Source organism: Leptonychotes weddellii, chromosome 13 (genome assembly GCF_054177405.1).
Source record: "Leptonychotes weddellii isolate Sample4059 chromosome 13, ASM5417740v2, whole genome shotgun sequence".
NCBI classification, from domain to species: Eukaryota; Metazoa; Chordata; class Mammalia; order Carnivora; family Phocidae; genus Leptonychotes; species Leptonychotes weddellii.
The window spans coordinates 13,588,131-13,612,227 of NC_138381.1; the positions used below are offsets into that span (position 1 = coordinate 13,588,131).

Here is a 24,097-nt window from a genome sequence, read left to right on the forward strand (position 1 = left end):
ATATATTCAGAAACATACAGACTACTTATGAAATGTATTGTATGTCGTAGTGCAGAGGGCTGTTACTATTATGTTGGAACCCTGAAAGAATACACATACATATCTGTGTCCCCAAATAATTAGCCTGCCCAAACTTTTCTCTAAGGAAAATCTAGTCAAATACTGAGGAACTCAATACCTTCTCTTTGTGTTGTATTGATTCCACTCCTGAATTTGTTTCCAAGGTTCCATTTTCTAAGAGTAACCAGAAATTACATTTCTCTACTGTTTTCTGGTTTCTTATTTCTCAATTATGAGAAATAGGCCGAACCCCTGCTCTTGGACAACACAAACAAAACCAGCAAGGGCAACAAAAAACCACACTTTCCCAGACAGAACAGCAAAAGCAGAAGAGACAGTTGTTCAAATCAAATTACAAAGACCACCTTAAATTCTTACTTTGGTGATCGATACTGGCTCTGGTTGTTCTTTGGAGCTCATTTGGCCTCTAGCTCAGTCCTGGCCCTGAGGTGCATCTGGTTTGGAAGGGCTGTTGCTCACAAGAGCAAGAGGCTACCAAGGACACCGATGACCCCGCCTTTCTACCCTGTGAAGTGGCTCTGTTTTCCTGTGAGACAGAAGTGAGAGAAAGGTGATAATTCGTGGGGAAATGATAATCCTCCGGGAGTTTCTAAAGTAGTGGTACTCTATCCTGTCCAGTCATTATTTTTTAACATACAGTTTTCCTCATTATATTTCATTTATTTATTTGTTTTAGAGAGAGAGAACACACATGCGAGCATGAGCGGGGGGTAGGGCTGGAGGGAGAGGGAGAAGGAGAATCTCAAGCAGATTCCCTGCTGAGCTGAGCACGGAGCCCAGTGCGGGACTCGATCTCTTGACCCTGAGATCATGACCTGAGCCCAAACCAAGAGTCGGGCACTCAACTGACTGAGCCACCCAGGCATCTCCCTCATTATATTTCAAAATAAAAATGCAGCACAAAAAAATAAATACGCAAAATGAGAATGTAGACCTATATTTAGTCACAAATTTCCATGTTTTGTTGAGCAAAACACCAGGGTACCAAATTTGGAATGTTGGTATGATCTCATGTTTGACAAAACATGTATTATTAGTAGAACCTACCATTTATTCAGTACCTGTTCTATTTTTGGCACTGTTTTAAGTGAGTTACATATATTGTCTTGTTTTCTCCCGACATAAATAATAATATGATGTATTTTAATAATAAATAATACACCATTTATCCTCATTTTACAGATGTGAAAACTGAGGCTTAGGTTAAGTAAGTTACTCAAGGTCACATGGCCAGTACGTGTGAGAGTCGGGAACATCCTGACTTCAGCAGCGCTTTGCACAGTGGTATATACTGCCCCTAACAGATACATAGAGAGATACATAAAAATGTTAGTAATTGTTATCTATGGATGTGGAGGTTTTTTTTCTTTTAGCTTATTTGTATTTTCTCATTTTCTTCAGTGAGTTTATTTGCCTAATAAATAAAAGGGGGAAGAAATTGAACCATTAAACAACTTCCTTTTTGTCAAAACTAAAGGAGATAGAGGGAAAAGGGAAAGTAACAGAAAGAAAGGTAAAAAAAAGAAAGGAAGAAAAATGGAAGGGAGAGGAAGGCAGAAGGGGGAATAAAGGAAGGAAGGAAGGAAGAATGAGAGGGCAGGATGTCTTCCTAAGGTGGCCGGAAGGGGGACTAAATGGGTGTCCACAGCTCTGTACCATCATGCCTCATTTTGGGCATGGCATTGAATGCAGTCCAGCTCAGAGGACAGGAGCGGAGGAAACTGTCCTTCAGAACACAAGAGTGTGGGAAAGGGACCTGCACGCATTTAGAACACTGTTCTTGCCAGTGTGGAAAGTTAGGTATTGCAGTACGAAAATGAGTTGTAATTAATATTGAGATCTTACCTTCTATAAAGTGTAGTTGAAGCAGACACTATTAGCTACCAAAAAACTTGCCCCGTTTAATTGTCAAGGTATATTTTGGGCACCAGCCGCGGAAAGGGGCAGAGTAAAGATTAGCAGCTGGAGTGGTAGCAGTTCAGTGGGAGAATACAAACAACGTGAGGGCAGCAGTGGGACATAGGAGGGTGACCATACAATTTATCTTTCTTTTTTTTTAAAGATTTTATTTATTTATTTGACAGAGAGAGAGATAGCGAGAGCAGGAACACAAGCAGGGGGAGTGGGAGAGGGAGAAGCAGGCTTCCCGCGGAGCAGGGAGCCCGATGAGGGGCTCGATCCCAGGACCCTGGGATCATGACCTGAGCCGAAGGCAGACGCTTAACGACTGAGCCACCCAGGCGCCCCACAATTTATCTTTCGAAATTAAAAGGGTTCCTATTAATCATTAGCTGGGACAGCAGACATAATTTAGACCTGTCCCTGACAAACTGGGAAGTTTGATCACCCTAGAGAGGCCAGATAAATCAGAAGAAGCAAGAAGCTACAAAAACCAGATAAAGGACATGAATATGAAAAGCAAAGACAAATATTTTTGCAAGGCCAGCCTCATTAATAATCAAAGAAATTAAAATGACAACAACAAAAATGTTTCCTTTCACTTCTCAAAATCGCAAAAATCATTTAAAAAATAATAGAGCTACTATTTATTGAACTCCATGTACTTTCTACACCTTTTAAAAAAATTTAATAAAGTTTTTTATTTTAAAATAGGTTTATATTTATAGAAAAGTTGCAAGACTATTACAGGAAGTTCTCATATACCCTATATTCAGTTTCCTTTTACATGACTGTGGAACATTTGTCACAGCTAATGAACCAATATTAATACATTATTTTTAACTGAAGTCCATACTTTATTTGGGTTTCCTTAGTTTATACCTAATGTCCTTTTCCCATTCATTTCCCATTACATTTAGTTAGCATGTCTTCTTAGTTTCTCACACTTCATTGTTTTTGATGACCCTGACAATTTTGAGTCCCGGTCAGGTATTTTGTAGAATGTTCTTCAATTTGGGTTTGTCTGATGTTTTCCTTATGGTTAGACAAGAGTTATGGTTTTTTGGGGAGAAGACCACAGAGGTAAAGTACCATTCTCATCGCATCATATCCAGGATACGTACAATCAACATGGCTCATCACTGTTGATGTCAGCCTTGGTCAGCTGGTAGTATTCTCAGGTTTCTCCACTGTAAATAACTCTTTTCTTCCCCTTTCCATATTCTACTATTTGGAAGGAAGTTACTATGCAGCCCACATTGAAGGAGTGGGGAGTTACGTCCCACCTTGTTGAGGGCAGTGTATCTACATAATTATTTGGAATTCTTCTGCACAGAGAGCTGTCTCTTCTCCATTATTTATTTATTTAATCATTGATTTATATTAGTATGGACTTGTGGATATTCATGGTATACTTTGGGTTATAATCCAATATTTATTTTGTCAGTCAAATTGTCCCAGCTTTCTTTCAGGTTGGCTCCTATGACTCTCCGGCAGGCTCCCATCATTTGTATTTTAGCACGCACTTACTTTCTGGTGCTGTTAAGATGCTCCATGCTTTTCTTGTGTATTTAATGCCCCAGTTCCAGAATCAGCCATTTTCTCAAGAAGTCCTGGTTCCTTTTCCTGGAGAATGGTATTAGAAACCAAGATCTGGGCCCTAGGTGTACTTGTTGCTACTGGGTGTTGTTATTTCTACGCCCTTTTAGCGGACCGTGTTATGAAATATGTATCTGTAGTACCACATATGTACCTATATATCGATATTATTTTTCTGTCTATATCCGTGTCTGTAGTAAGCTAAACATGAACTCATACTTAGGACTGATTCTCACCCAGTACTGCATGGTTCATTCTAGCTTCTCACTTCGCTTATCTGAAACCTGTCAGTCCAACAACTGTGAGAGACTTCCACCACCCACCATACATTTCCTTATACTCAGTTTAGGTGAGAGTGCCAGAAAATTGGCACTGTTGGTGCTATTGGTGGGAATGTTGGTACATGCTTTGTGGAAGGCACTTAGGTAGAATATGTCAAAAACCTTAAAAGTGGGCCGCCTGGGTGGCTCATTCATTAAGCATCTGCCTTCAGCTCAGGTCATGATCCCAGGGTCCTGGGATCGAGCCCCGTGTCAGGCTCTCTGCTCAATGGGGAGCTCAAGTCCCGCATCGGGCTCCCTGTTCCACTAGAAGCCTGCTTCTCCCTCTCCCACTCCCCCTGCTTGTGTTCCTGCTCTCTCTCTCTCTCTGTCAAATAAATAAATAAAATCTTTAAAAAAAAAAAAACACCTTAAAAGTATCAGCTGGTCGAAGGTCAGAGGATCAGTTCAGTCTCTAATCAAGAGGGACAAAGGCAAGGAAAGTAGGAGCCCTTTGAACTAAGGCCTGAGTTCTGGACAAGGGAAATGAGGCAAGCACAATGGAAGAATAGGAGAAGTTAGGAGACTTGAGATATTGAGATGGAAAGCATCAGCCTTGATGGCATTCCTCTTTGGTGATGGGAAGTAGAACTCTAGACCCTATAGCAGGGCCTCAATATTAAGTGCAGGAGACTCTAGAGGCCATCGGTTGCTGAGCTGTCACTTACTTATATGCAACACACAAGACGTCATCACAGTGAACCAGATCAAGGTAGGAAAAAAAAAAGGCCCAGGATGTGCCATGGTGTCAAGACGATTAGTTATAGGGTACACATAGATATCTGGGGCTTCGCAGACCTCATTGGTGGTAATGTTAAGGAGAGAGAGCCAGAGTTGCTGTAGCATGGAGAAGGCTAGAGCCCAACTGATGCTCTTACTTGATTGGAAATTCCATTTTTATACCACCCTGACACCTCCCCATCCTATACTCAGCTGGTGAAAAGGATGACCTGAGAAGGAAAGCTCTTACAGCTTTAAATGTCTTCAGCACTTGGGGCAGTCTTGTATCATCTGGGATGTATTTTTTTGTCCTCCCTTCTAGAGTCTGAGTTCACGGAGAAGGCTGTATCTTTATCCTTACATCCTCCACATGTGATAGAACACCAGAAACAAAGCACATGCTCAGCAATTGCTTGTAAATCAATGGAAGATATCTAACCTAAAGCAGGCACCTGTGTTAGGTGCTTTATTCAGGTTGAATTCTAACCTCTAGTGAAAGCGAGTTTTTGTAGAGAAGGGGGATACCTGGACAGCTTTGCAAAATTTGCCTTTCACAACCACAGAGCTGGAGTTTAGAGACCATCAGTCTAGGACTGCATGGTCGATGGACCGATCCTGTGTCATGGATTGTTCATTGGTTTGCAGTAAGTACAGAGATGGAAAGCACTTAGAAACTTTTATGGTATTTGACATCACAGAAACATCTAGTCCTGTGATCATTTTTCTAGTACTTCCTATTTGTAACAGTATTTCAATAGTATTGGTTTATGAAGGGTTGGAAATGAAAGAAACAGAATGGTCTGTCTTTTTTCCCCTCTCAAATTACTCATTTATAGTTTGGTTCTCTACCTTTTCAGAGAGGCAAGGTGGTATAAACATGGGCCCTGGAGGTAGGGTACCCAGGTGGGAATCTGGTTCTTCTGCTGTCTGGATGGGGGACGTTGGGCAAATTACTTAATCTCTGTTCCTCAGTTTCCGCTTCTGTAAAAATGGGCTACGATGATGACAGAATTTTTTGTAACTATGTCCTGAGGCGGTTGTGATAATAGAGTCCACACATGTAAAGCAGATAGAACAGGGCCTGCCATGTAGTGAATGTTGCACAATTACTGGCCACTGTTATTTTTATAGATGAAAAGCAGACCACAGAAGTGGTGAGAGGGGCTTGTGGTTACAAGGCTACTCAGAGAGAGACCTGGATCCCCAGACATACCAACAGATTCTGTTCTCATTTTTCTCTTAATCGCAAATCTCTGCCTACCAGCAATGATCATACTCTCTGAATTCTTGCATGCTCATCTCCCACTCTGCTCTGACCCCTCATTTGCTCTGTGCCCTCACACTGTTCACTGTAAAACACGTCTCTGTCATTGTGGTCTCAATTGCGTCCCTGCCTCCCTGACCATGATGGAATCACTGCTTTCCTGTGTTCTGGGGCTTTCGTTTCTCTACTGGAGTCATCACAGGGATTACCTGGGCTGGCTGATGTCCCGACAGAGCAGCAACTCTGCTGCTTAACAACAATGAGGACGTGTCACAGGATGACTGCAGCAGAGATGAGTGGTGACTGCAAATGTTTATGAAAATGATGACTGATTTTCCTGCAAAGAAAAATGAATCACACAATATGCTGCTGATGCAGGCCATTAAGTCAGTCCTTGCGGGACAAGCAATATTGACCTGTCGTGGAATGAACAGTGGGCAACAATGGACAAGATGTTTTAATTCTCATCAGACCCTGCCCATATGAAGGAACTGATTTACTACAAGACTGGAGTTAGTCTTACTTATGTTTTGTAAAACATAAACAAGCAAATTAAAAAAATATGCTCCCTTGCCTGTCTGCTAGGCCTCCTAAAAAATTCTTTATTTTGAGACAATAAAGAACACCATTCTCCTCATATAATGCCTCTCCTCCCTCAAGGCTTTAAAAAATCATTTTCGAACCCTTTCTAAATTTTATGTCCTTGGACTGCTTATATACCATACTGTATTTCTTAAAAAATGATTTAGTGAGGATTTATTGTGTGCTGGGCCCTTTTCTAAGAGCTTTATGTATGTTAACTCATTTGATCCTCACAGCCACCCTGGGAAATACATTCTCTTTATCCCCTTTCTAATTTGGGGCACAGAGAGACACAGGGACTGGCAGGGTGAATGTGCTCCTGGCAGGTGTCTGCTGGGGTCACCTGCTCACCACTGCATGAGGAGCAGTGAGGGAGATGCCATTCCTGCCTCTGCCCCTCAGCCACCCCTCATGCCCCTTCTCCCTCATTCTGTCTCCTTCCAACCTTTCCCCTTACCTGAGAGCATAGCATTCTACTTTCTGTCCTGTGGGGCAGTGACTGGGTCATCACTGGAAGTTCCCGCCACTTCCTGTCCATCTTCCTCTGCTTGAGAACAAATCTGAATAATGAAGTTGGGGAAATTGTAAATACAGACCCTACAGTCTGATATAAGCATCCCTAGGACCTTGGCTTTCTCCTCAGAAATACAGTCCTTAGATTTGTTTTGTTTTTTCAGTAACATGTTTTTAGGAGGGAGGGAGAGAGAGAAAGAGAAAGGGACTGTGGAGTAATGGGAGGTATTTTAGAAGCTCTGGAATCTAATTGTTAATCCTATCATTGATTAACTTTCCATTGCTTGAACAGAAATTGGGGTGAGAATATTGAGGAATTCCCCAAGATGGTTTGTGACCAAGGGCCAGATTCTTTTTTTTTTTTTTTTAAGATTTATTTATTTATTTGAGAGAGAGCTAGCAAGCAAGTGAGCATGAGCAACGGGGGTGGGGGGCAGAGGGAAGGGGAGAGAGAATCCAAAGCAGACTCTGTGCTGAATGTGGAGCCTGATGCTGGGCTCAATCTCACAACCCTGATATTGTGACCTGACCTGAAACCAAGAGTCAGATGCTTAATCTACTGTGCCACCCAGACACCCCCAAGGGCCAGATTCTTATACCGTTTCTTTTACTGTTAGAAAGCAAAAATACTAAAGGAAGAAGAAATAGGTGATTTAAAATTACATAAGCAGCAAGTAGGTTCTTATATCAGGTTGGATTCCAGTATTATTCCAGTGTTCTTAACTTAAGAAGGCTACCTCAAAGCAAATGTCAAAAAAAAAAAAAATTCAAAGACTAGACTGACTAATTTTAAACCAATGCTATTTGAATTAAATAAACAGTATATAAAAAGTCTAGATGGATGAGATCTCAGTAATCTCATCCATAATATTTTACGAGATTCTATAGTGTGACGTATACTGTATTGATTGGGAAGGGCATCTTCTCTTCCTAGAGCAAATTAATCTGGACACAAATAATAATCAGTGCTAATACTGCAATGCTGCCCAATGCCCAAAGAAATAAGATTTTTATGCTTTCAATTGGCCTCCCATTTAGTAAATGTTGTATAAGATGGCAGGTGAGACTTCTGTGTCTGTAGCATGCTGCTTGTAAACATGAGTTGAAAGACCCTGGCATATATACTCAAGTTTGCATTAGAGAGAGTTCTGGAGCTTGTCTTGCCTGCCATTTTTTGACAAGTATGGGAAAACTAGGCTAAAAAGGGTATACTTGCCAGAAAATAAGAGAAAGATAAATTGGAAAAAATAGCAAACTTTTAGAAATGATTAGAATCTTTGAAAGAAATCATTATCTTGTACATGTTACGTTCTTTAATTTTGGTACTTTAGGAAACAATAAAGCACTGTCAGCTTGAAAGAATTTAATGTAGCATCTAGAAATGAAACACAGCCCATTTTCTAGCTTTGGAAGTGAAATATAGGCAATTTGTGTTAAGTAGAAGAATTTTACAGAACTTCGGATTTATAGAACCAGATTGCAGAGCCTTGAATTTAAGGGAAGAAAGGTAGGGAAGAGCAGGGACTGGGGAGTCTAAGACACATCATGATTAAACAGTGGCTCTTACTGGCTAGATCTTATAGTATAGTACAGATCTATTAAGTTAGAAAGAAAAAGAAGTTTCCAGAGAGAATCAGTGTGGACTTAGTAGATCCTTAGACTTGTGATACATCAAATTCAGGGGAGTCAGTGTATAGGGAAGACAGGGCCTTGGCCCTGGTGGGTGAAGCAGAGATTATATACATACGTTCATATATATTATCTCTGGTGGGATTGTACTGTCTGAATATTCAGAGAATAGTGAATTCTCTACACCGAGGAGTGAGTCCTCAGACACAGAGAAGCTCAAGATGGAAGATCTGGGTTGTGTCACACAACACCAAGTGCTCTGATGAAGACTGTCTTGGCAGGGCTGACAAGAGGGACATTGAGGAGGCAGGGGACCTCCCAAAACCATTCTCCCTGTGCTCCAAATACCTCCTTACTCTGTTGCTCTGATGCTGACCCGAGCCTGTTGACCGCATCTTTCGTGGTCCACTCTTCATGTGATGCTTGGCCTGCTCAGGATTTGCCCCTATACCTACTTCTCTGACTGTAAAAAGCCATTGCATATCCTCTGTGCTTGCTGATTCAGTTTGAACAGCTGCCTGACTTACCAAACATTGGCTTATACATTTTCCAAAGTACAAACATGATCGTCAGTTTCATAATTTTGCTTAAGATGGATGCTATGGGTGACCATTGTGTGTAGTAGCTAATGCTGATTATGATGTTAGATAAAAGGAAATAGCAGGAAGCAATAAAACCAAATGATAATTATACAGTTGTGTTTTTAGTTAGTAAGTAAGCCAGTTATCTACCCATAAGATTTATCCCAAGTTACAAAATTAACCATTGTGTTTTTCCTCTATTTTTCTCCTGCTACTTCAAGAAAGTTAACCTGCTTAGAAGAAGGTAAAGAGGAGTTGTGAATGTTTAAAATTCACAGAAAATATTTCCTCCTTTGCTAATTGTTAATGTTAAAAGACTCAGGACAATAAATAAGCAAAAGTAATAGAAATTTCTAACACATTGCTCTCTGTGCAAAAGAATTCACATCTGAATATAGTCAAAGGCAAAATATTATAATTGTTGGAACATATTTTCTCTACTGTTTCATAGAGTTATGTTTATGTTAAATAGATGAGTCATGGGCAGTTTTATTTATGAGTTATATGCTCTTTCACATTTACTAGTTATATCTATAAAATATGGACATTTATATAAATTTTAGAAATATATTCATGTATTTGATACATGTTTATAAATATATAAGTATCTACATATTTACTGTATATTTATATAAATATAAGATTTAACAAATAATGTATTTTTGTTCTCATTTATGATGTGTGCTACGAATAATTTCTGTTAAATCTCATGTAATCAAAAACTCACAGTGTGCTGATCTTTTTTCAGAATCTTGGCTCCCATGCTGGGTAATATTATTTCTCTGAGATGTACAAATAGTTTCAGTTTTTTAAAAATGTAATTTGCAGCTATGTAGTTTTCTTCTAATAACAGCTTCTCTCAGAACCACAGAGCAGGGGTCAACAAAAATTCCTGGCTAACTAAAAAGCAATTAGAGAAATCCTCATTAATTTGACTATTTAATTTTTGTTTTTACTTGTAGCAACATTATTTTCCCCAGTAAAACACTAATTTCTAATTCAACAAATAATATCAAGGCAGAGGAGGATGAGGTGGAGAGACAAAAAGAGAGTTTGAAAAGCCATAAAGTAGCTTATAAAAAACCGATAGTTTTTCTTTTGACTGGCAGCTGCCAACTGCTTTCCCTGCAGCTGTATCAGACATGGTCACAGAATATTCTTGAAAGAGAAATGAAATATATGTTTAATTATGTCTTTAAGCTTATGTAGGAAATCACTTTTCTGTCCTGCAGAACTAAAGAACTACTCGTGTTAATTTAACATTGTACTTCATGAATTGTTTTTATATTACCATGCTGATGAAGGTCATGAATGCATGGGCCTAAAACCATGTTAATCCCAAATCAGTATGCCTCTTTTGTTATTTTAGATATTAGGCATAGTAAGCAAGGTAGTGTATAGATTTTTGAAAAGTGACTTGGAAAATGAGCTCATTTTATGATATGGACTATTGAAAATGGAATTTGTGACTATTCAGATGAAAACTACTTTAAAAAAAAAACCTCATTGACACGAAACAAACCAAACTCAGTTTTTTCAGTGGAATTGTCAGTTCTACAATACCATGTGCCCTTTTGATGGACTACGTGATTAAATGTGGAAGACATTTCAGCCTGGTTGCCAGAGACTCATATTTAGATCCAGGGCTTCCCTTTTGGAATATGCAAATGGGATTTATGCCTCTGGTGAGAATAGTGAATTTGCAAAGATAATAAGAGAGAATAATATGAATTTCATTAAGTGAAATTTATCTTCATGTTCAGTAGATTAAATTACACTACTTTTTAATGTTTTGAGTTTGCTGCAATCTTCCTGATGGCCTCTGTTTTTCTGCTCTGCTTCCTTTACTAACAAAAAAACTCTTGACTGTTTTCTTAGACACCATTTTGGTAGTATACACCACTGTTACTGTTGATCAAATAATGCCAAACTTAATCACTAGATAGCTATTTAAGTTTGGAAAGAACAAGTAATACCCCTAACCCTTTGTTTTTTAGAGTTAGCACAGTATTAGAATGGATTATCCAATAGAAGTTTCTGAACACTGGGCATGGCGTGTGGTGATGACATGGAGCCAGCATGAGCATTGTGATCCCTTACCAGACTGCAGGCTCTGTAAGGGGGGCATCATTTTGTCGTTCGCACCATTGTAGTTCCTGCCCTAGAACAGCACTTCTCACCTAGAATACATTCAATAAATCTTTTGAAAGAATGAAAAAAACAAATCAGAGCAATGCAAACTAACATAAATTCCTGTTTTGATGTTTGTTACTAATTTGGTAGACTAGAGGATACTACCCATAAAGTATATGTGGATTTCAGCAAGATATTGATCAATTTGTACATGATATCTTTCAGGGAAAGATAAGTACATGTTCAGTCACAGGTTAGTTACTTCAGAGCCTGGCCAGTGGTCACTCAAAAAATACCTGTTAAAAAAAAAAAAGAAGCCTCTGGAGAGTAGCTGCGTCATGGCATGCTGTGGTGCTTCTACTTAAATCTTTTTCGGGGAGATGAATGAAGACATTCATAAATTAGGTGACAGCAGACTTCCAGTTCACAAAGAACACAATGGGCTGATAGAGTAGGTAGAAAGTAAAAAGATGAAACATCAAAAGAATAATGCAAATGCTTATTAGCACCTAGGTTCAAAAAGTATAAAAAATATAGGCTGACAAAGATGTAATTTTCCAGTAGTTAAATATATAATGTAAATTACACTTGAGATGTAGTTTGATTGCAAACTCAGTGTGAACCAACAATAATCTGATATGGTCACTAAAATGTAAATGTGATTTGGGGCTGCATTAATACATATTTAACCTTGGGTCTCTGGTTCATGAAACCTCTGATACTGTATGCGTCTTGTACCTATGTGTACTTTTTTTTTTTTTTTAGGAGAAAGTGTTCATACCTTTTATTAAGTTCTTAATGAGAACAGTGACTCACAAAGTACTAAGATCTACCAGTGCAGAGGATCGGTAACAGTCCTATTTGTATACAGGTCAGGTCAAAGTGTAGTTGTACCATTGTAATCAGTTCTTGAAAGTACATTTTAAGAGTAACAATGATAAATTGAAGCATCTCCAGGAGGCAAGGTGGCATAGTGAAAGGTCTGAAAATCATGACCTATGAGAGTAGGACTGAAGGAACTGGAGGGCTAGGCTTGGAAAGAAAAGATCATAAAGCTATTGCATGACTTCAAAAAAAATAAATGGTTATTTCCAACTGGGAAAAGCTATAAATACTGAGAGTATCTAGTACTGCTGAGAATGTGAGGAAATGGAGAGTCTCATGATGTGTTAGTGGATGTGAAATGCTATGATTGTGTTGCATGGCAATTTGGCATGATTGATTAAATGAATATTTATAGGTAATTTAGAGAAATTTTGTGCACAAGTGCATATGTGAAAAAGTACATATACAAAGAAATTTACAAAGGTATTTGGCAGTTTTATTAATTGCCCCAACTTGGAAATATCCTAAAGATTTATCATAGGTTGTATCCTCGATACAACTGTGGAATACCATGCAGCAGTGAAAATGAAAGAGGCAGATCTATAGGTTCTGATATGCAAAATATCATCAAGATTTATTAAGTGGAAAAAATAGCATGCTAAGTATAATATGTATGTATTATAATTTACAGAAAAGTCCCACAAAAATGATACATTTCCCTATGTGCATAAAGAGATAAATATCTGGAATAATTCATAACAAGCTGATAATAATGGTTTCTTCTTTGGGATTCAGGGAGGGTCAAGGGGCTCCTTATTTGCATAAATAGTAATTTTTACATAAAAATGTATTCAAGTGGTTTAAAAAATAGGAATGAATAATAAGTGGAAGTTATAAATGAATAAAAGTGAATAAATAAAATTTTAGAGGATTTATACATGGAAAATGATTAAATTCCTTTTTCTATATAGTTTCAGAGAAGAAACAGGGTCAGTTGTATTAGGCTTATTTTAATTCTGTATAAGGAAGCATTTTCTAGGATTAGAAATGTTTTAAAATGGAATTGGTTGTCAATTATTGGCTCCATTCTCATTGGAAGGGTTGAAACAGAGCTTAGATAACTATTATTAACTATTCCCAAGATGTTCTAAAAAGAATCATCCTATTCAGTGGGAAAGATTAGTAAAATAATTTTCAATTTTGTGAGTTTATGACTTTGTGGCTACCTAATGTCTAAGTGCCCTTTTGCTTATATATTCTACCATTCTCATTTAGAGTTCCTTGACCTAGCAACCAGTCTTTTATCTCTCCATATCCTCAGTTTACCTCTAGGATCTTACTTCCTTTCATGATTTCTTCCATGCCCAACCTTTCCTAAAGTGTGGGATGCATACCAGTGGTTCGAGAGGTGATTTTTAGTGCTTACATAAATATGGCATTAAAGAATACTGAATCACAGAATTATCAAATTAGTGGGGGAAAATAGTTTTCACCCTTTTCAGTGCTTTTGGTTGGAGTCAAAGAGAAAATTGTTAACATTTTTCTAGTACTTGATACTTTCCCTTTTTAACCAAGTGGGAGAAGCTTTTAAGCTTTGAACTTAAGTTATCAACAAATACATATATGTAGCTAAATAATATTATTTTGTTTTTCTTGAATGTGTTGTGGTTACTATCTGTTTTTGGTGGCTGTAGTGTGAACTGCTCATTACCTACTCAATATACATTACTCCCTTCTTCTTTACTAAAGGAATCTCTTTGTTATTGATAGTGGTAATGTGCCAGCTAAAGGACTAAAACCCCTAGCTTTTCTTACAGCTAGGTGTGGTCATGTGTCTTAGTTCTGGCCAGTGAGATAAACAGAAATGCTATGTGTGATATCCAGGAAGGATGCTTAAAGAGCGCTTATTCATCTGAGAATTGCACACTATCTGCGTAGGCCCATTCTTCCTTCCTGCTTCTCATAAAGATGAGATGGCTGGAGTAGCAGCAGCTGAGCTGGACCATTAAGCAATCTTGAGAACAATGGACTCGTACTAAGAAAGGCAAAGCAGAAAAATAGGATACTGGTCCCTAATTACTAGGATGCTGCCGTAGCTAAGACTGGATTTCCTGTGTCTTGACTACTTTTGAATGAGAGATTTATCTGTTTAAGCTGTTGTTATTGTAGGTGGGTATATGAAGGAACACAACCCAAACTGATACAGCAAATATTATTGGTTTTTCTAATTATGTCAGTGATTCAAAATTTACTTATACAACAAGTTTATTTGACTGATGGGCATTGGAGACAGTCTAATTTTGGAGTTTATTTTTTGAATAGGTTTAACTGTTTGTAAGGTCTGATACTTCATGATTTTTATTCTTTCTTCAAAGTCTTCCAAAGAACAAAGAGAGATTTGCTATTTCTCTCTTTTTAAAAAAGGTTTATTTATTTATTTTAGAGAGAGGGCATGCACACATGTGCAGGAGAGAGTGAGGGTAGGGGCAGAGGAGAGAGTCTTCAAGCAGACTCCCTGCTGAGCGTGGAGCCCTACACAGGGCTTGATCTCACGATCCATGAGATCATGACCTGAGCCAAAACCAAGAGTCTCACTGAGCCACCCAGGCACCCCTGCTATTTCCCTTACTTAGAAAAAACATTCAATCTTGCAGTTACTATATGGGTCCATCAAACCCTTTGGTAAATCTAAGATACATTATGAGATCTTTTTTTTTTTTTTAAAGATTTTTTATTTATTCATTTGACAGAGATAGACACAGCGAGAGAGGGAACACAAGCAGGGGGAGTGGGAGAGGGAGAAGCAGGCCTCCCGCAGAGCGAGGAGCCCGATGCAGGGCTCCATCCCAGGACTCTGAGATCATGACCTGAGCTGAAGGCAGACGCTTAACGACTGAGCCACCCAGGCGCCCCTCACATTATGAGATCTTAATGACCTTGTTATTATCACTATTTTTTAGATCCTAGAACATGGTGCTAATTCATCATGTGAGGAATTATTTAATTATTATTTATCAGTTATTAAGTAGGCCGAACAAGACTGAAATAATAAGAAAATATATGATAGAATCCCCTAAATTTGAGGCCCTCAAAAGAATGATATAATAAGTAAAATCACCATTCTTCAGCTTTCTTATTATGTTGTCTAAAGTATTACATTGTATTTCTTTTAAAAAATTAAAAATTTTTTATTTTTTAAAAATTGTTTTGTTGAGGTGTAATTGACTTATGACATTATATTAGTTTCAGATGTATAGCATAATGATTTGATATTTTTGTGTATATATATAGTGAAATGATCACCAAAATAAATCTGAGAATTTAGATTTTTACATTTTCTTTCCAAAATGGTGAACGGATGAAATAGAGGAAGCTGGTTCAAAATATAAGACGAATCCAAAGAGAAATGCAAAGAGGCAAAGAGCAGCATTCTAGTCTTGAGTGATGGTGGTGAAATTGATCATATAAGCCAAATTTGAGATTATGAGTTTTCAGATGGAGATGTGCATCTTGAATTTTTTCAAACTTGAAAAGCTAGTTTGATGAGAGAACAATATATTTCTAAGGACACATTAAAAAATATGGCATTCTCATTCAGTTTGTCATTCAACCAGGAAGGACTTCGATATACTGATATTTTGTGACAAGACTCACAAAAAGGATGTGTTATGGCACAATTTCAACTTTTATGATGCTTGTGCACCAAAATTTGTTTGTTTGAGTTTGCTGTGTTTAAATTTTTATGAAATTTTAAATAAAGTTTTTCATTTTCTCTTTATTATTCTCTAAGTTTTTTATAAAATGACTTAAAATATTAAAAGGCCTATTCAACTCTGATGATAAATGATGCTATTTTTCCTGGTGTACCGAGGGTTAAGTGAAATAGGTAGTTAGATGATAAATACTAAGTTCATAAAAAAACGCGTTAATAAAAGTGCTTGATTATAGCAAAAAAAAAAAATCACAAAAGAGGTTATTACATATATGGTTTGGGAAACATCACATCAAAGCTATTTTCTTTATTCGGACTTTGACTTGTTAAATGATGTTTTTGTACGCTTGTTGATATTTTTCCTTTATTAAAATTTTTATACTGTGAGAAGTTACTGTTTAATGAGTATAGAGTTTCAGTTCATGAAGATGAAAAAGTTCTGGAGATGGAAGGTGATGACATTTGCCCAACAATGTGAATGTACCTAATGCTGCTGAGGGGTACCTATAGAGATGGTTAAAATGTGTTACTTAGATTTCACCACAGATTTAAAAAACTAAAAATTTTAAAAGATTTAAAAAACTAAAAATTAAAAAATTAATTAAATTAAAACACAAATTGCCTTCAACAGAATGCTTTCCCTAATGACTGCTTTCATTCTTACTCATGCCTTTATTTTGGGTGTTCTACATGTTTTTGGACAGAATTGCTTTTCTATGGATATTGTACTAGATGGACATGCTCCTAGAAGAAAGCAGATAGAGCATAGAGAATCCTAAATCACTCATTTTGACACTTTTATACAATGGAGCCCATATCGATTCGAGCACTCTATATTTTTCAATTAATACCAATCTGTAATTAATATCTAACTAAGCTAGCAAATGATTAAGTACTCTGATTCCGAGAGTTCTTTTGGAGCTACTGTTTTGTATAATATGAGGGTCATACATAGCACAATGTGAGGGTCATATATAGGGCTGCGATGAATTGCTTTTGCGGGGGCCTTCCTTTGTGTTTCTCCAGTTTCTGAGGCAAGCTGCATGTAACAAGATTCTGAATTCTTATACTTGAATGTTCAGTATCCAACACCCACTGGGGTCCAAGCTTTGCATCAGTTCCTTACTTGTCTGGTTTCCCACTGGTTTAATTGCTTTCTACACTATCCATATTACCATTCACACCTACATCTGATAATGTTTTATTTTTTAGTTTACAGAATTTGATGGAGGGACCATGAAGTCCACAAGAAGGCTCATTTATAAGAATTCAAATAAAGGCAGATTTTATTGTCTCATGTCGGGAGGCATGAGAACAATAGAGCACAGGGAGAGATAAAACCATGTCTACATAAAAACTTAAGTTTCTCTTGATCTGCTGAGGTTTATTATGAGCAAGCTTCCTGATAAACTGATTTTCTTAAATATACTGCATTATTATACTAAGATGTATGGAGTTTGCATAATGAACTGTGACACAGGAAAAGTGTTTATATGTTCCCTTTGAAATTTCTTTCTATTTGTATGCTTAATGTTACTGTCACATTTTTAAGTAGACTCTGGTTTTTCCTAGGAAATTGAGATGCTTTTGTGCTCTATTCATTGCAGGGATTTTCCTGCAATTTTTTAAAAAAACATTTCCACCAATGGGGTCCTTTCAGAACACCTACAGAGGATATAAAAAATATATTGTAGTGCATTGTATTGATGTCAACAGAACTGTGTGTTTTCACCCTGGTGTGATGTCAGAACAATGCAGTGCATCTTTCACTGTGCCAACTCACTGGAATAAAAGACCCATTCAGAGAGAAACCCTTGGATGGTCACAGTTTTTAGGAGTTTTTATGCATGGCCACACAAGCTTATAACTTTAAATTTTACTTACAATGCATTATATTCTCTTCCCATTGCAGCTGAGCTTTCATACTGAAAAGTGAATATTTTTATATATAGCAGCTGAAACATGTATTCATTCTTTGGTTAAAAAAATAAAAAATAAACACTTCTGTGGAGTGATTCTGTCCTAAGGCCAGTGTTAGCACATTTTATTCATGCTACTTTCTAAAACCCCTGGTGTTAAGACTGACAGCAGAATGTGGAGTTCATAGATCTCACCATGCAAATTCCCAAACCCCCCTGTATAAGGGATTGACAGATGTGAGCATGGATGGAACTATGGATGCTTTGGAGATGAAATTAAAACATTTTGTATTTAGATGGACAGAGTAAACATAAAGCATTTCATTCTAGGTAGTTAGGATTTGGAGAGAAAGACAGAAATAAAGCACTCTGCCTTAGTTCTGGAATTCTTCTGACTCTTCATTTTGTTGTTTTTGTTAAACTTTTATTCCCCCAAATACAAAATTCAGGTGAGGAAATTGGAAAGTACAATAAAAAGAATAAATTAAGCCACTTTGGAATGCCCTTTCCTGCCACACCCAGAAATGTCCATTGTTGATATGTTGGTGTGTGTCCTTCCTTTAGTGTCTGTGTGGCAAGAATGGGTCATACTAAACTTGGGGTATTGTAACCTCTTTCTAATCAATAGATAATGAATCCTTTCCTATTATTGCCTAGTAAATATTCTAAAGCATCATTTTTTAATGACTATAAAGTATTTCATTATAGAGGAACCATTTGTTTTAAAGCAATAGCTTGATTATGACACATTATTTTTAGTTTTTTTTGGTTTATTGCTATTTAATTTTTTTTTGATTGTACTACAAGCTGAGTCACTATGTGCGCTTATTCCCCAACTGATGGACTCTTGGGCTATCCCTGTTTGTTTGTTTTGCTATTACGAACAAAAATAGTGTAATCATCTTGGACACGTCTCTTTGTACGGGTGTTGAGTATGTCACATAGCATAGCTTTCTGTAAGAGAAATGTTCTAGTAATAGGATGTGTGGCTTTTAAAATTTTAATATGTATTGCCAAAGTATTATTTAAAAAGTTGTACCAGTTTACACCTCAAACAAGTGTCAATTTCCATTTTTCCACATCCTCTTGAGCATTATATATAACAAAATTTTGCCAGTCTTACAGGCAGAAAATTCATATATAACTTAATTATTATTGCCTTAATAATTAAAAAACTCTTTTCAAAATGTGTTGACTGTGTTTCTATTTCAGTGAATTATTTTCTGTTTGAATCATTTGTGTATATTCCTATTAAATTATGTCTCTTTTCATTGATTTACAGAAACTTTTAACCCCTTTTTAAATACGTCTGGCAAATGTGTTCTTTCAATCTTCATTTATCTTTTTTTAAAAAGATTTATTTATTTATCTTGGGTGGGGCGGAAGGAGAGGGCAAGAGAATCTCAAGCAGACTCCACACTGAGCACAGAGCCTGACATGGGGCTTGATCTCACGACCCTGAGATCATGACCTGAGCTGAAACCAAGAGTCAGATGCCCCTGTCTTCATTTACCTTTGAATTTTACTTGTGGGTTTTTTTTTCTATATAACTATTTTTAATTGTCCAAATTTTAGTCATTTTATGTATGACTTCTAGGTTTTATGTCTTTGCTAAGAAAGGCCTTCTCTTCTCAAAGGTTACAAAATAGTTTTCTGTGTTTTCTTCTAGGGCTTTTATGTTTAGATATTTAATCCATTTGAAATTTGTGTTTGCTTAATGGTATGAGGAGGGAATCTAACTTTTTGCTTTCCCCCCAAAATATCCAATTGTTTCCAAACCATTCCTTTTCCATACAATCTTTTGTCACTCATTTCAAGTGCCAGCTTAATATAAATTTTCATATCTATTTGAATCTCTTTCTCTGTTCCTTGTTCAAACAATATCTGGTTTTCATTATTGTAGCCTTATAATATGTTTTGCATCTAAGAAGGAGGCAAAAACTTTACTTGCTTCGTCAAATGAAATTGTTGGGTATAATGTCTATTCATGGTTTGGGAGAGTCCAGAAAAGCTGTACCAGTTTACACTCTCACTAGCGGTATATGCAAATGCTTATTTCACCTCACCTTACTAATACTTGTACATATGTATTGCATATAGTTTACATATATTTTTTAAGTTGCCAATTTGATAGATGAAAAATAGTATCTGAAAACTTTATTGTATATATCCTTGATTACTAGTAAGGCTGAACTCTTTTCCTATGGTTATTCAGTTTTGCAATTATTTTTCAGTATTTTCAGGTTAGTAAATGTGCTCATGTTTCAATAACAGCTTGCCTTAACTATGGAGAAACACAGTGTTTGATCAGGTGCAGGACAATTCTGGAACCAAGACCTGAGGAGACTTCTACCACTAGGGGACCAAGATATAGTAGCCAACCTTTATTCAGCTCTATTTTGAAAGCTCTATATTCCGTGGCTTATTAAATCCCCTTAGCATCACTGTGAGAGAAGCATTGTGTCAACCCCCACTTTCTAATGAAAAAGGGGAGCTTAGATTGATACACAACTTGTCAAGACCACATAGCTAATAAGTGGCCGGGCCATGGTGTGAACCCAGGCAGTGTGACTTTGGAGTCCAAATGTTTCCACCAGAAAGTCTCCTGAGTTGCTATAATTTCCCCAGGACAGCCATGGGCACCTGCTGAAGGAGTCTGCCCCACAGTCAGGACAGCAAGGACAGAAACAGTTGCCTGTCCCTTTAAAAGTCAGGGTCTTAAAGTCTTTGGAAAAGTGGAGGTAGGGAGGCTGCCTCAGATGCACTGTGGGGACTCACTTTTCTGCAGTGAAAACTTTTAGACTCACATGGTTTTTGGTGACAAAAATCTTGTATAATGAAACCATTTCTAAGTAACCATTTTAAGATATTCAAAATGCTGTGGAGGCATAACATAAGCCTCCTGTGAAAAGTAGTAACATTCTCAGTCTCTGTGAAAAGGCATCCTCATCCGGAAGGGGAAGATTGTAATTACTTATTTATTTTTTTAAAAAAATGCAGGATAAGAATGTTACTGCTTTATCTGATTTAATTGCCTTGACTTTTAAGCTTGTAATGTGGTAGATGAAGAGCTGATACTAGAATTAGAAATGTTAGTCCTGTCATTTTCTTACTAGTATTATCTTTCATCCACATTTACTGATTTTGTGAAGTTTAGTTAAAACTAGTTAAATTTTAACTGATGCAGTATGACTAAGTAAAAAATTGTCAGGTGGCAGTTTTCTTTTGGCTTCCACAGTTGGCTAAATTAAGAGGAAGAAAGGCTTCAGTTGGGTTCTGGTTACCTCTGTTTTCTTACTAGATTGCTATCTAAGAGCTTAGGCGGGGAGTGGAGGGAAAGAAAACGAATCTAAAACCAAGGCAGCTTGTGCCTTGGCCATAGGTCTAAACTAGGGTCGGAAGTATCTGTAGCCAGCTGTATGAGTAGTGTTATTAGAATCATATATTGATCATTATAACATTGATCAGTGTCCTCTCTTTGTTCACAGGGAGCTGGATTTATGAGATGACCTCTTAGAGGAGAGGTTGAAACCACAGATGATCTTGCCAAAACTCTGGGTCTCTCTTAGTTCTATCTGAGCAAATGACATACTCCCATAGTTACTTACACCAAACTCCTAGAAATAAGCCCTGTCCTTCACTTCTCACACTCAGTAGATCTCCAGATGCTGTCAATTCTGTCTTAAAAATACACCTTCATTCCCAGTTTTCTCCTTCTTTGTTGACATCATCTTCAAACTATGATCTCTTACCTGGACTTTTTTTCATTAGCCTCCTAACTGGGCTCACCACTTCTATCCCCAGCTCCCTCCCCCATCAATTTTTCAGTAGCCTAAATGATCTATTAAATTTTTAAATATGTTAATTTTGAAATAATTTTAGACCTATAGAAAACGTGCAAAAATAGTGCAGAGCATTCCTGTATATCCTTTACCCAGCTTGGAAAGCCAGGAAATTAACACTGATGCAATACTATTAACTAAGCTTACAAACCTTAATTCAAATTTTACCAGTTTTCCCACTAACGTTTCTGGTCCAAGGGTCCAGTGTGGGACCTCACATTACATTTCATTGTCCTATCTCTTTAGCCTCCTGCAATTTATGATGGGTCCTCAGTCTTTGTCTTTTATGGCCTTGACATTTTTGAAAAGTACTTGTCAGTTCTTTGGTAGAATGTTCCTCAGTTTAGGTTTTCTGTTGTTCTCTTCAATTAGATTGAGGTTATGCACTTTTGGCAAGAATCATCACCAAAGTCACGTTGTGTTCTTCACAGGACATCATGTCAGAGGGGTTAAATGTCTTGTAAGAGATACTAGATCTTGTCCCAAACCTTCAGTGGGTTTCCATCTCTCCGAGAGGAAATACACACTGTTTTCAGACCCTGCGTAATCTAGTCCCTGTGTACTTTAATTCATGCCTTGTGGAAGGGCGAAAACAAATGAAAAATGAGGGGCTTATTTCTCAGTGTTGAAAATAAGGGAAGAGACTTCCTTCCATTCCCTAATCTTAGAACATTTACTTTAAAAAACTTGTAAGTTCTTTCACTGTCTGTTTGAAATGTATGTAAATCTTTATAAGAGCTAAAATAAACTCTTGCCCACTTTAGGACCCAGGACTGCGTTTCTCAAGGCCCTGGAAGCATCTCTTTGAAATGTCCTCATTAAGGAAGATAGAGTCCCTACCCCACCTCCCAGTTTCTGTGGGAGGATAGAACCTAACTGCAGCAGGCACCTCATTCCAAGTTACACAACTACTTCTTGTCATAAAGAGAAGTTTATTTTTCCTTTGAATAAAGCCAATTAGCTTACACAGATGGTCACCCCACTACTAAGTAAATTTAGGAGCAACTGTGTGACAAATGGTGCTGTCAAGTCCTCTTACTTGGTTAGTTGTTTATCCTAAGAATATGTATGTAATGGGTTGTATCGACTTGGCCACGTAAAGGGGTGAGATGTCTTTCAGTCTTTGGAATCACTTAGTGGATTGCTTGTGATGAGTGGCACATTCTGGCTTAATGCTTATTCAATAATAAAACTGTTTTCTTTCTCATCTACATTTGTGGAGAGGTTTCACGGATTGGGAGAAGATTTTGTTTTTAATTCTATTTCCCCAACACTTTTCTCCGTTAACTCACTGTGGCTTTCTTTCATGTCTTGGAAAATCCCAACCTGTTACTTGCTCTGATTTCTGCCTGAAATCCTCCACCCTCCTCTACCTCTTTATAAAAGTGGTTCTTTCCATTCTTGACTGAGCTCCTATGTTATGTCCCTAAAGAGTCTTTTCTCAACTACCCTGTCTAAGGAAGCCCCTCCTTACACAGACTATCACATCATCCTGTGTAGATCTTACAGAGTACTAAACACAATCTATACTTACTGTATTTATTGATTTGTTGACTTTTCTGTAGCGTGCTTCCCTTTACTAGAGTGCAAGCTCCAGGAGGAAGAGATTCTCCTCCACCTGCAACCAGTCTGTCTTGTTCACAGCTGAATCCCTTATCCCTACCTAGAACAGTGCCTGGCACCTAGTAGGTGCTCGATGAATATTAGTGGAATAGAATGAATAAGATGGGCAGGATCAGCAGATTAAGGTGGTTATACAATGAAGATGTACATCTGCTTTTATGGTATATCCTTTTTTTAAAAATATTTTATTTATTTATTTGACAGAGAGAGACACAGCGAGAGAGGGAACACAAGCAGGGTGCATGGGAGAGGGAGAAGCGAGCCAATGCGGGGCTCCATGCGGGGCTCCATGCGGGGCTCAATCCCAGGATCCTGGGATCATGACATGAGTGGAAGGCAGACGCTTAATGACTGAGCCACCCAGGCGCCCCAACTTCTTTGGTATTTCTTTTCAACTTGTAGAGAAGTCTTAACAAACTAGTTTTAGCAGTGTTTGTATTTGATGAGCCTGTAACATGATTATATAGAGGAAGGACACATGAACACACCTTCATAGTTGAATAAAAATAGGCCCAAATACTTGTTTTTCAAATAGGAAAATAAACAATTTTTTTTTTTTTTTTAAGCCCACTCAAATATTTTAGGAGAGCTTCCTGTTAATTTTGGCTCCGGCTGGGGCTATTTGAATTGTAGCATTGACTGACTGGCCAGTGTGAACATCAATTAGTCCTGAAAAAAGAGCAAGAGAGGAATGCCAAGAGAGAGGAAGTGGGGATTCAGATCCTTTAGCAAGTCTCCTAGGAATCTTCACATCCTCATAGAGGAAGCCTTAAGGGTTATGCTGACATTTGCAGGAAGGCTTAAAAATAGTGTTTCTCAAACTTGAGCATGCATTGGAGGGCTTTTTTAACACTG

At 37.6% G+C, this 24,097-nt stretch overlaps 1 protein-coding gene across 1 annotated transcript in view; it reads right to left on the reverse strand.

Moving 5' to 3' along the window:
• CDH20 (cadherin 20) overlaps positions 1 to 24,097 on the reverse strand; it is a 186,270-nt gene that overhangs the window by 90,548 nt on the left and 71,625 nt on the right. The window lies entirely within an intron of this gene.